Source organism: Tupaia chinensis, unplaced genomic scaffold, assembly GCF_000334495.1.
Source record: "Tupaia chinensis unplaced genomic scaffold, TupChi_1.0 Scaffold145396_1, whole genome shotgun sequence".
Classification (NCBI taxonomy): domain Eukaryota; kingdom Metazoa; phylum Chordata; class Mammalia; order Scandentia; family Tupaiidae; genus Tupaia; species Tupaia belangeri.
In genome coordinates this window covers 4,302,498-4,315,606 of record NW_006205257.1, presented here as the reverse complement: position 1 = coordinate 4,315,606, position 13,109 = coordinate 4,302,498, and the positions used below count along the sequence as shown (strand labels likewise).

General features: G+C 38.8%; 1 long non-coding RNA gene across 1 annotated transcript in view; it reads left to right on the top strand.

Moving 5' to 3' along the window:
* LOC102502537 (uncharacterized) overlaps positions 1 to 13,103 on the top strand; it is a 32,856-nt gene extending 19,753 nt beyond the window's left edge. The window contains exon 3 of the long non-coding RNA XR_337334.2: positions 12,959 to 13,103. This is a non-coding gene — a long non-coding RNA (uncharacterized LOC102502537). The remainder of the gene's footprint in view (positions 1 to 12,958) is intronic.
* The last annotated feature ends 6 nt before the right edge of the window (positions 13,104 to 13,109 follow it).

Below are 13,109 nucleotides of genomic sequence, written 5' to 3'. Positions count from 1 at the left end.
GGAGATCGTAGGAAATTTGGGGGGGGAAATGGAGAGGTAAGACACCTGTGGGGCACAGACAAGGTTTATTATCTGTTGATGAAGATGTGTATGGTGGTCTCAACTGGGCTGGACTGAGTTGTATATCATGCTGGGTAAAGTATCTTCACAATCTAAATGATATATAGCCATTTAACATATGAATAATAATAATAAAAAAGGCAAACAAATGAAAAATGCCTTGTAAAGATCCATTTAAAAAGTGAGATAGATCAATGGATTTATTTTCTTTTTATTTTAAAGATTTTTTTCTCTAAGTCACATGTGCTCACCAGAAAGACAAGAGGCAGAGAGACAGAAAGCAAGAAATCATCCCCCGGGGAGATGGCCACACTGTAATCCCTTCTCTTCCATTCTCCTCTGGGAATCTTGGGCACACACGTACATGTACCTCGCATGAGTTTAAGCCACCTAGTCCGGAACTTGAACCGTGGTCGACTACATGGGAGTCCAGCAATGTAGCCACTATACCATCTGCTGGTCCATGATCAATGGATTTTAATGTACAAAAAATAAAAAATTCTCTGATAAGGCTTTAGATTCCACACTGTACTTATTCTTTAAAAAAACCCTACCATTTGACGAGTTTTAATGTAGCATCAAAAAAGAATATCCACAATTATCCAAAAAGGTTATTAAAATATTCTTCCCTTTTGCAACTGCATGTCTGTGTGAGGCAAGATATGTACTTCAACTAAAACCGTATCTCAAGATATTGAAAGCAAAAGCAGATATGAGAAATCAGCAGTCTTCTATCAAACTGGGGACTTAAATGCATTATAAAAATATATATAAATACCAATTCTCTCCTTATTTTTTTCATTTTGGAGATATAGTTATCTTCATAACTATAGGCTGTTTATATTAACATATACCAGGTCTATTATTTTTCCAAATGAATTATTAAATATTTTTGGATTTCTTGATTTTCATTTCTAATAAGGTAAATATTGATAAATCTGCATAAATAAAAGATTGATAAATCTGGTCAGAGCTAATCATTGTGGTTCTCTTTTCCACTAGTGATTGCTTTTTAGTCATAGGCTGTAATGAACTGTGGAAAGAATTCTGCTAAGGAGGAAAGGTTACTTGTGATACAAAAAGAGATATGAACTGTTTTTCTTCGCTATGATTGGGTTGGCATGTGATAGTTAATATTATGGCAATCTTGTATGGCCATGACTAAGGAGTAAAGCAGGAACATTGAAAGTAGTAAAGTGAAAGAGTGAAGATACCTTGGGTCCTGGAATTGTTGAACTACAGAATTAACCAACCTTGGAGTTGGCTTGTCCGTAGACTTTTTATTATTTTCCGTAGGAGGATTTGCCTAGCGTTGGAGCTATTTAGATCGCATTTCCCTTCCATTAATAGCAGAGAGCATTCTGGTACAGGGATATGACCCCAAACTTTGAAATGATAAAGTAACCTACAGCCAGGATGAAGAGTCTTATTTTTTTTCCTTTTGACTTTCTTTCTTTCTTTCTTTTTCTTTTCTTTTTTTTTTTCTGCAGTACAGAGCTCAAATTCATATCATCCTCAAAGATCATTAGTACTGCATGCCCAATCTCTTGGTTTTATATATTGCCGTTCATACGTGGGTATATGATTTTTTTCTCCTCATAGCCCTTCTCACCATCCAAACCAGCAGAAAAATAAATAGCCATATAAAAGAGGTGAATGTTATAGACAACAAAAAACTGCCAGAATCTATGCCGCACTTCCCCTAAAGAGTCATTTCAGTCTATTAGGCACATAATGCATGTTTTAAAAAAGAACCCGTTGTAAATACATATTTGTTTAGATGGACTGCAGCACAACAGAGAATCTCCTGGGGAGAGAGGATGTATTTTACAACCTGCCAAAAAGGATCCTGTGAACAGTAAAATAAGGACAAACAGAAAAGACATAGACCTTCCTCTCCCCCCACTGCAGAATGGAAGCCCCAGTCCTCAGCAGCCCTGCCGTGCTAGCCTGCCATCGCATCCAGACTCCCAGACCTCAGAGGCAGTTTTGGAATCCACATGTCTCCTTGGTGTCCGGGAACCATTCAGACTACATGTGGGACCGAAGGAGAGAGAACGGAGCAGCAGTCCAGGGGAGGCACTTCCAAGCAGTGTTCTCCAGCCCTAAGGAGGCTGCAGGCAGGACTTTCTAGCTGTGGGGCACTGAAAAGAAGCCACGGATCCCAACGCATATGTGGTTGTTTCTGGTTGCCTCCATCAAACTCGCAGCTGCTTAGGACCTGCTTTTGCAAGGTGTGAATAAAATGTCCTTATTCCAGGCTAGAGCCCATTATCACAGCTTTAAGTAAAAGCTGTAGCCAGGACCCCTTATGCCTTGTAATGGAAAAAGCCAGGGGAAGCAGCATTAACCTGACCATTAGTACCATTTTGGAGGAGAGAACCATTTTTATTTTTTTAAGTTTTTTCTACTTTTATTTATTTATTGATTTAACATAGGATACATGCACTCACTGGAGAGATACAGAAAGAGAGAGAGAGAAAAAAAAGTGAGCTAGCACCCTGGCCTCCCAAACAGGGAATGGCTACCCACAATCCCTTTGCTCCATTCTTCTTTTGGGATTTTGGGCCTGCACGCACACGCGCCTGGCATATTTTTCAAGCTGCTGGGTCTGGGACTCAAACTGAGGTAGTCACCTTAACCACCACTTTTTTTCTTTCTGTTGTAAATGTCAGAGGTCATATGCATACACACAAGAAAGAGAAAATTAAACAAACAAGCAAACAAACAAACAAACACAACCCTCAATGGGATCTGATCAAGCTACAATCGTTTTTCTCCTTCTTTTCCATCTTACCAGGATCCTGGGCTTGCACATGAGTGATTGGAGTGCATTTCATTTCAAGCTCCTGGGGGACCAAACCTTAACTCTGGTCAGTCCTGTGGGAGTGGGCTTCCTCTTTGCTGTGTTCACCTTCTATGTCATGGGGCTGGCCTAGGAAGAGAGAATCTTGAGGGAGAGAAGTGGCATTCCCAACACTGACTTTCAGCCCCTGAGCAGTGGAGGCATCCTCTCCTGTCTTCACTTTGCATTTACACAGTGCTCCCATTCTGCATGTTTGTCAGGCTGTGTCAGCTTTTTGGATACAATTGGAGTCCCTGGAAGACTAATAACTCAGGTGATGATGTGTTTTTCCTATGGCATCACACCTGGCAGACCGGGATATCAATGTGTCCCATTAATTGATGATGCTTAGCTCGTTCACCTGGTTGACGTGGTAACTGCCCAGTTTCTCCATTGTAGAAGTCCCTTGCGGTCTTCATGATTAGTGAATGAACTGTGGACTGATACTTGGGCAACATATCAATATCCTGCTCCCCAATAATTTTTGATCGATAGTTTTAGAACAATCCATGGTTAAGTTGTTTATTACATTTGTGTTTGAAAAACGGTCATCTTCTAATTCAATCATTACTTCTGCCATTATTAGCTAGTGTGGATACCTCAGTAAGAATCTATTGCCATAAGCTAGTGGATTCTTTTTCAGGCAGTATGTCTAATCGATTACTGTCATTATTCTCTCTGAAGCTCAAATTGTCTATGTGTTGGCCAGGTGCTCAGTTCAGCTTTGACCACGTCTTTGCTTCTGTTGTCAGCTCATCCCTTCCTGCCCCAGACCTGAAATTAGCCATCCTACAAGGAGCCCTGGTTCCTTTTAGTGGAGAATGACATTTGGAAACCAAAATCTGGATATTGGGTGTGCTTCTTGCAGCTGGAGGGTCATTGCTTCTAGGCCATTTCAGTGGATGGAACTAGAAAATGTAGCATTTCTTTATTTCTTTTCTTTCTTTAATAAAATCATGAGTTCATACTAATCCCTTCAAATTGCTTCCTTTACTTACTTCCCCTAGTCCATATTAGCACCTACTTTCGATTTCTTTTTTAAAAATTGTTTATTGGGACCAGCAGTTAGCGTAATGGCTGTGTTGCTGGACTCCCACGTAGTCAACCACGGTTCGAGTCCCGGACCCAGTGGCTTAAACTCAAGCCGGTTGCATGTGCGTGTGTGCCCAAGATCCCGAGAGGAGAATGGAGGAGAAGGGATTGCGGCATGGCCATCCCCCCTGGGGGGTGATTTCTCGCTTTCTATCTCTCTGTCTCTCTGTCTGGCGAGTGCACGTGCCCTATAGCAAAAACCTCTCCAAAAAAATTGTTTATTTATTATTATTATTGTTTTTTAATCTGAGCAGAGAGAGACAGAAACACAGAGAGGAAGAGAGAAAAAGTGAGAAAGCAAGCTGCCAGGCCCAGGACTTGAACTATAGTCTACCATGTGGGAGTCCAGTGCCTTAACCACCACATCAACTGCTGGCCCCTCAACTTTCTATTTCAGGAAGAGTTGGAGAATTCTAGTTCCTCAAAACATAAATATATTTACTTATTTGCTCTTAGATATATTATACATATAATAATTATTACTTATTCATACCACTACCATTACAAACTTGCTAAATAAAGTTCAAGAAGCTTTGCAGTACCCTGTCTGTAGTTGTCTTAATAATATGAACTGATCATGAAAAATATCAAAAATTAAGATTTAGGGGGCCAGCGCCTGGTGTGGTGGTTAAGGCACTGGACTTACACATGGCTGACTGCAGTATGAGTCCCAGACCTGGCAGCTTGCTTTCTCACTCTCTCTGTCTCTCTCTAGTGAGTGTACCTTCCCTGTTGCAAATTAAGAAACAATGATGATAAGTAAAATTAAATAAGTAATTCTTTTTAAAAATTTAGATTTTAAGATACTTCATAGGAAAACTGACTTGCACTGTTCAAAAGTGTCAATATGATAGAAATAGAATAAAAATAGGGACCAGCAGTTAGTATAATGGCTATGTCGCTGAACTCCCATGTAGTCGACCATGGTTCGAGTCCCAGGCCCGGTGGCTTAAACTCATGCTGGGCATGTGTACTTGCATGCCCAAGATCCCGAGAGGAGACTGGAGGAGAAGGGATTGTGGTGTGGCCATCCCCCCGGGGGGTGATTTCTCACTTTCTGTCTCTCTGTCTCTCTCTGTCTTTCTGGTGAGCACACGCTCCCTATAGTAAAAAACCAAACAAACAAATAAACAAAATATAATAAAACCTCTCCAACAACAACAAAAAAGAAATAGGATAAAAAATAAAGTGGGAGAGCTGTTACAAGGTATAAGAGACAGAATTAATATGGTGGTCAAATGCCTTGCTTGGATTCTAGAAAAACAAAACCAACAAACAAAACAAAACAATAATAGTAATAACAGGAATATCTTTAGGACAAATGAGTAAATATAAATATGATTATATATTACATAATGTTACTGCAGTCACTATCAATGGGGTGTGATAATGATACTGTGGTATTTCTACACATATGTGACACCCTTCTGTCATTAATAATGTTTATTGTTTTTCTTATCTTCCTTTTCAAGATACAGATGATGAGAAATAAAGAAATATGATTTCAAGTTTGTTTATAGCTCGTAGAAATGTACATTTGATGTTTGATCTTTTACTGTTGGTAATCTACTCCTTAACTCATCCACTAATTTTATTTGACTATGCTTTTTTTTTATTCTAGATGCTCTGTCAATTTGGTTCTTTTTTTTAAAAAAAAAAAATCTTTGCATTCTGTTTTCAAAGTGTCTTGTTTCCCTCCCTCTCCCCCTAGGAGTTTATTTTTTTTTATTTTTTATTTTTTTTTGCTGTAAGTTGTGTATGCTTGCCAGAGAGAGAGAGAGAAAAATCAACCCCCAGGTGGTATGACTATACTGCAATCCATTCTACATTTTTTTCTTTTCTTCGTTTTTGCTGTAAGATGTTTGTCCTTGCCAGAAAGAGACAGAGAGAGGGAAAGTGAGAAATCAACCCCCAGGGAGTATGTCCATACCACAATCCCTCCTCTATTCTCCTCTATGGATTTTGGGCGCGCGAACACCCACACTCAGCATGATTTTCAAGTTGCCGGGTCCAGAACTCAACCTGCAGTCATTCATGTGGGAGTCCAGTACCTTAATCACCAGGCCACCTGCTGCTCCCCTTTTTTATATCTTAAGTGTTAAAAATCATTTTAAATAAATTTACTCTATATAGTGCCTTTTCAATGGACATTCGGTCATCTCAATTTTGGGGCTCTAATCTACCTGCTTATTATTTCTGCTGAATCTCGTATCTAATTTGCTGCTTTCTTTTCTGCTTGGAACTTTTCAGTTGTGAGTGCATTGCCATTGTCACTGTCATTGTGTTTCATTGACGAGAAACCCGGATGGATCGTGTTATGGAGTCAATATCCTACAGAGATTTCATGTCCTTTCATCTGATAACTAGAGCTATCATTCACCTAAGACAAACCTGATATTAATTTGGGGGTGTGTAGGATTTTCTGAATCCTTTAAAGACTGCAAATGCAGTTTTAGGCTGGAATTCTGAATTCTCAAGCAAGCATTTAGGCATAGCTTACACGTAAGCTTCTGTTCATGGTCGTGCACATTTTTCACAGAACCTTCTTTTAGCTGAGAGTGCAGCTTTTTGAGGGTCCTATTTTGATGTAGTTATCATGTTCCAACTCTTCTCCACAGTGGCCTAAGGCCTCATCTTCAGTTTCCACATGGCCTTTAAAACCCCAGTTCTGGGGCCGGCAGGTAGCATAGTGGTTGAGGGCGCTGGACCCCGACATGGCTGACTATGACTCAAGTCGTGGGCCTGGTGGCTTGCTTTCTTACATTCTCTCACACTCTGGAAAAATTAAAAAATAAGTAAATAAATAAAGTTAAATAGAATTAAAACAAAACAAAATAAAAACAGTTCTGGGGATTGCCCATAATGATCACATTGTGATCCTCCAAAGGGATTTGTTGAAGTCTTAACCCCATCAAGATGTGATTTTATTTGGAAATTAAGTTAAGCTCATGAGGGTGGGCCTTCATCCAATGTGACTAGTGTCATTACAGAAAGTGAAAATCTGGACACAGGTATATGCAAAAAGGCAGGACAATGTGGAAATAAACTTGGACGTGGAAGATATATTTGCAAAGACAAAGGATGTCCTAGGCTATCAAAAGCTAGCAGAGAGGCATGGAACAGTTCTTCCCTAGCAACTTCAGAGGGAGCATGCCTCTGTATACACCTTGTTTCTCAACTTCTGGCTTCCAGGAGAACCATGAAGAATAAATGTCTGTAGTTTCAGTCTATCAAATTTGTGTTATTGTGTCTGGGCAGCCCTAGGCAATTACGACAGAAGATACCTTCTCTATCCCCTGGTCTGCACCCTGAGAGTGGCTACAGCATTATCACCATGTTTCCTACTTCTGTTTTAAATTTTCTTTTCATTTGTTACACATAAGATTTTCTTTTCTTTAGGACCAGCAGGTGGCTTAATGGTTACATTGCTGGACTCCCATATAGTCAACCACGGTTCAAATCCTGGACCTCACAGCATAAAACTCATGCCAGGCCTGTGTGCGTGTGTGCAGTGTGGCCATCCTACCTGGAGGTAGGGGGAGAGGTTCACTTTCTATCTCTCTGTCTCTCTGGCAAGTGCATGTGCCCTCCAGCAACAATCTCTCTCTCTGAAAGAAAAAAAAATTCTCCTTTCTTCAAATTCAGCTTTGCATGTTCAATGTCTTTTGGTTGCTACATCTTATCCAATATTTCTATGCATGTAGTGAGAGAGATTTCACATTACCTTTGCCCTCTATCTGCTCCCACTGTGAACTGTTGGGCACTGAGAACCCATGGGAAAATGAGTCAAACAATCCCAGAATAAAGAGGCAGTCCCTGAAAGAATGCTTCTCACTCATGCCAGACTGAGCCTCATCTGAGGGCAGGTGGAGTGCATGGTCCATTGTGCTTAGAAGTGACCGTGAACACCAGGCTGACAGAAGCCAGGCAAGACGTATAACTGACTAAAGCTGGCCAGGTACAGAACATATCACTTATTTTGAGATCATCAGACTTCACAATGTAGCTTTATTTTTTCTACTTCAAAAGCAATCTGAATATCACTTTCTTCTTAATTCTACCCTAAGTAGAATTGTCATGCAACTTTCTCCAAGACCTAAGAAGACAGAGATCTTGGTGAATTAGGTATATCTCTCTAAAGGGAAGCTGCAGTAGTAGTACTTTTCTGGGGGTTAAAATATTGTCAGATCTTCATAGGCTTCAAATTAAAATAAGAATTTTATAGACTTTAGATCTTCTGATTTTAACATGTTGACTTAAGTAACAATTCAAAAATTAAATTAAAAAACCAAATGCTTTCAGAGCAAATGAAACATATTTATCTGCTTGCTTCACCAAGTTTCTAAGCACAAAATTACTAGTTTTGTAACTTTTCTGAAGAATAAAATTATGCTATGAAACAATGGAAGATGTTTAGAGTTTTCTATTTTTTGTGATAATTTACATAGTTCTCCGTGACCAAAAAAAAAAAAAAAAAACCCAAAAGGAAAGAAAACTTTTAAATGGTAGTACTTCTCTGATCTTTTTTGTTTATTTACTTTTTTAAATACAGAGAAGATTTTGATTCTAAAGGCATATTTTCCTTTAAGAAAGACGATAAAGAATAAAATTAATTGGAAACAGACGTTGCTTGACCCCCCCCACTCAAGTTCTGAAAACAGACGGAATATTCAAGGTCAACACTGAAACTCCAAGTTTAATTTATTCTGTTGTTTTTCTTCCTTCTCCCTCCTCAGAACATTCCATGTTTTGTTAGCTTCTGTCAGAGAAATATAGCTTCATTTTGATCTGCCTCTTTGGGAGGGGATATTAACTAATTGTGATTCTGGGGAGGTTATTTTGGAGAGACACGACTGTAGAATGCCTGCTATTGGGCACAGTGAGGGTGGCCTGGGTTTTTTTTTGTTTTTGTTTTTGTTTTTGTTTTCCTCTAAGCAATAGAAAGAAAACCAACTTGTCCCTGAGCTTGAGGGACTGGAATGAGTCTAAGAAGAAAGCAACTCCATGAAACTTTAATGCTTGGTTGCTTTGTGTTTTGAGTTCAGTTTTGTGTTTGATATCTATCAGCTCCCAAGGGAGGAATCGAGGCCAGTATGGGTGGGCTGTGTCTGCTATGGTTGTGCAGTGTCCATTCCTTATAAGTCAAAGGGAAGCCGGGACCTCCCAGTGGCCACCCACTTGATCCATCTAATCCTTAAAGATATGATATAGGTGAGACCAGCAGTTGGCATAATGGCTATGTCATTCAATTCCCATGTAGTCAATTATGGTTTGAGTCCTGGACCCGGTGGCTTAAACTCACACTGGGCGCATGTGCGTGCATGCCCAAGATCCCAAGAGGAGAATGGAAGAGAGGGGATTGCAGTGTAACAATCCTCCCTGGGGGTGATTCTTGCTTTCTGTCTCTTTGTCTCTCTCTGTCTTTCTGGTGAGCACACGTGTCCTATAGCAAAAACCTCTCCAAAAAAAACCCCCCAAAGATATGATATAAGCACTACTTGTTTTTCATTTTTGAAAATGCCTCTTTATTGATATGTTTCATAAACGAGAGAGACAGAGAGAGACAGAGAGACAGGCACTCCTTGTTGTGATCCACTTGAGCCTCAGCCAGAACTAGATCATGAAAGGTGAGGTGACTTGAAAATCCCACTGTATGTATGTGAGCCTCCATTCTCCTCTCGAGGTTCTGGGCTCACACGCACACAGTGTGATTTTCAAGTCACCTTGTCTGGGACTCAAATCATGGTAGGATATGTGGGAGTCCAGTGCCTTAACCATGATGCCACCTGCTGTCCCCCATTCATGATTTTTTAAAAGCCATAGTCAACTAAGAAAAGAAGAAAACTTCTTAACCCAATGAGAGAATTAAGAAAGCCAAATTAGGGGCCAGCTGGTGATATAGTGGCTACGGTGTCTGTATTTCCACAACAGACCGCAGTTTGAGTCTTGCATCATTCGGCTTGAAAATCACACTGGGTGCATGTGCGTGCATGGCCAGAATCCCAGGAGGACATTAGAACAGAAGGGATTGCAGTGTGGCCATGTATCTGGGAGGTGATTTCTCACTTTACCTCTCATGATCTCTGTCCGGCGAGTGTCCACACCCTAAGTCAAAATCTTTAAAAAATAAATAAAATAAAGCCAAATGAATGATATAAAATGAGAAATATTTTATTTGAAGTCAAGAAACTACGCAAGATGATCATTGAAGTCCTAGCCACTAAACATAAAAATGAAGTTAAATCAGTAGATAATAGTCTGATAATAAAAGAAGCAAAGCCACTATCTTTAGCTGTATGCTTGCATATCAAACAAATCGGAGTAACTTATGTGGAAATAAACTTGAAGGTAGTTGGATAAAAGATAAACATACAAAATAGCATTTTTAACCAGTAACAAGAAGGAAATATTTGGTGAAAATTACAATCAATAACAATTAAAAGCATGTAACATCTAGACACAAGGTTAACAGAAAATACACAAAGATTACAATAATAATACTGTAAAAGCTTATAAAGGAGACAAAATAAAGAGTCCTCAGAGACAGAAAGACTCAAAAATGCTAATATGTCCAATCTTCCAAAATTAATTGTTCATTCAATAATCAATGCACTCATATCTTGAGCTGGGGACTGCTTTCCTGAGAAGTGAAATCTGAGACCAGGACTTACAGACAGGTAGCTTCCTTTTAGAAAATGAACCAGCAGTGTCTGGAATGAAGAGAGTAGGGGTTTTAGAGGTGTGGGTCTGATACAAATCCCAAGCAAACCCCAGTAAGAATTTTTAAAAGATATGTGATGAGCTGATTCTAAACTCATATAGGAAGGACATTATGTAAAAATTATGAAGAATTTTGAAAAGAAAAAAAGTGTGGTGGGAAGAGTAATTTCTCCACCAAATTTCTACACTTAATCTAAGGGAATAGCAATTAAAACTATGGTTCTTAAGAAAGAATTCAGTGGAATATATTAAACCAAGAAGAACTAGACCTATATAATTGAGAGTTTCATTTATGACAAAGGCAGCCCTTTGAATTGGAGGGGATAGAACGGAACCAATTAACCATTGATGAAGATGGTTGGTTATTCATTTGGAAAATTAGACCTTATTTCATTATACAAAATCTTAACTAGAATTAAAGAGTTTATAAAAGTTATTAAAAGAAAGTAACCTTAGGGTATAAAAAGTATTCTGCAATAAGATACGAAGCCCAGAGTATGAGAAGGAATAGGTTGATGTGTTTGACCACAGTAAAACAAACAAAAACCTTCTGAACAAAAGATAAATGATGGGGCCAGCAAGCGGTGGTGTGGTGGCTAAGGTGATTCCCACATATTCAACCAAGGTTCAAGTACCAGACCCAGTGGCTGGAAAATCATGCTGAGCACATGTGCCCAAAGTCATAGAGAAGCATGGGAAAAAGGATTGTGGCAAGCACATCCCTCCAAGGAGTAGCTTTTCACTGTCCCTCTCTCTTTTTCTCTCAGTAAGCGCATATGCCCTATGGCAAAAAGAAAGAAAAAGAAAGAAAGAAAAGAAAGAAAGAAAGAAAGAAAGAAAGAAAGAAAGAAAGGAAGGAAGGAAGGAAGGAAGGAAGGAAGGAAGGAAGGAAGGAAGGAAGGAAGAAAGAAAGAAAGAAAGAAAGAAAAAAAGAAAGAAAGAAAGAAAAAGAAAATGGATCAGTAGCGTGGCCATCCCCCTGAGGGGGTGATTATTTGCTTTCTGTCTCTCAGTCTCTATCTCTCTGGTGAGTGCACACACCTGATAGCAATAATCTCCCCCCTCCCAAATAAAAGGAATCAATAAGAAAAATAAAAGCAACTCCATAGAAAATCAGATGAAAATGATTAAGCAATTGAGAAAAGTAAATACAAATAGTCAATACCTCCATTTTAAAATAGTCAAACTTTCTAATAATCAGAGATATCCAAATTAAAACAAGACTGTCTGTTTACATATAATAACGAAATTTTAAGAGACTGATAAATTTCTTTTTTTGGAGAGGTTTTTGCTATAGGGCACGTGTGCTCGCCAGAGAGACAGAGACAGAGAGACAGAAAGCGAGAAATCACCCCCCAGGGGAGATGTCCACGCTACAATTCCTTCTCCTCCATTCTCCTCTCGGGATCTTGGGCCCGCACGCACACGTGCCCGACGTGAGTTTAAGCCACTGGGTCTGGGACTCCAACCGCAGTCGGCTACATGGGAGTCCAGGGACATAGCCATTACGCTAACTGCTGGTCTCAGAGACTGATAAATCTCTTGAGCAGTTTAAAATACAAAAAAATATACTGTTTTATCTACCATTGGTGAAATGTCAACTAGTCCTTTTGAAAGGAAAATTTAGCAGAAGGCATCTGAATTTAAAATGTACATATCACTTAAACAAGTAATTTTAATTATAGAAATGTAGTCTACAAAAATTCTTTCAGAATATTTAAAGAAATACAAGATTGTACACCAGAGTCTTATTTGTTATTTGCCTATAAAAATAAAAAATTAGAAGTGTCTTAAATATAATAAATTATGGAATGTCTATACTATAGAATACTAAGCAACTGTTAAGAAAAATAATATATATTGTTTTTAAAGATCTTTGAAAAAATGAAGTGAAAAAGTAAGGAAACAGATTAATATATATATATATACACACATACATTATATTCATATATATATATATTTATATATGTGTGTGTGTGTGTGTATATATATATACACCCATACATTTTTGTAGAAATGGGTAGAAAAATGACTGAAAAGTATATATTTTATTGTTTCACATTTTACATGTGAGGAGAGGCATGCAGTTAAGGTATAGTTGGTGATGTAGTTATTTATTTGGTGTATTTCAATGATGCTTAAATTTTTTGTCATTTAATGTCGATGTATAATTAAGGTAAAATTAAAAAAATAAAGGTAGGCAATTTTTAAAAATTTTGTTTATTTCTTCTGGGAGAGAAGGAGAGAAAGTGAGACCCCCAGCAGGAGCCTCATGCAGCAACCCACCCTCAACCTCAGCCATCCTGCATCTTGGCCACGTGTGTGCCTGATACATATGTACACGGAGGTCTTGGACATGCAACAGCACCATCCCATGTGAAGTTGCATTCCT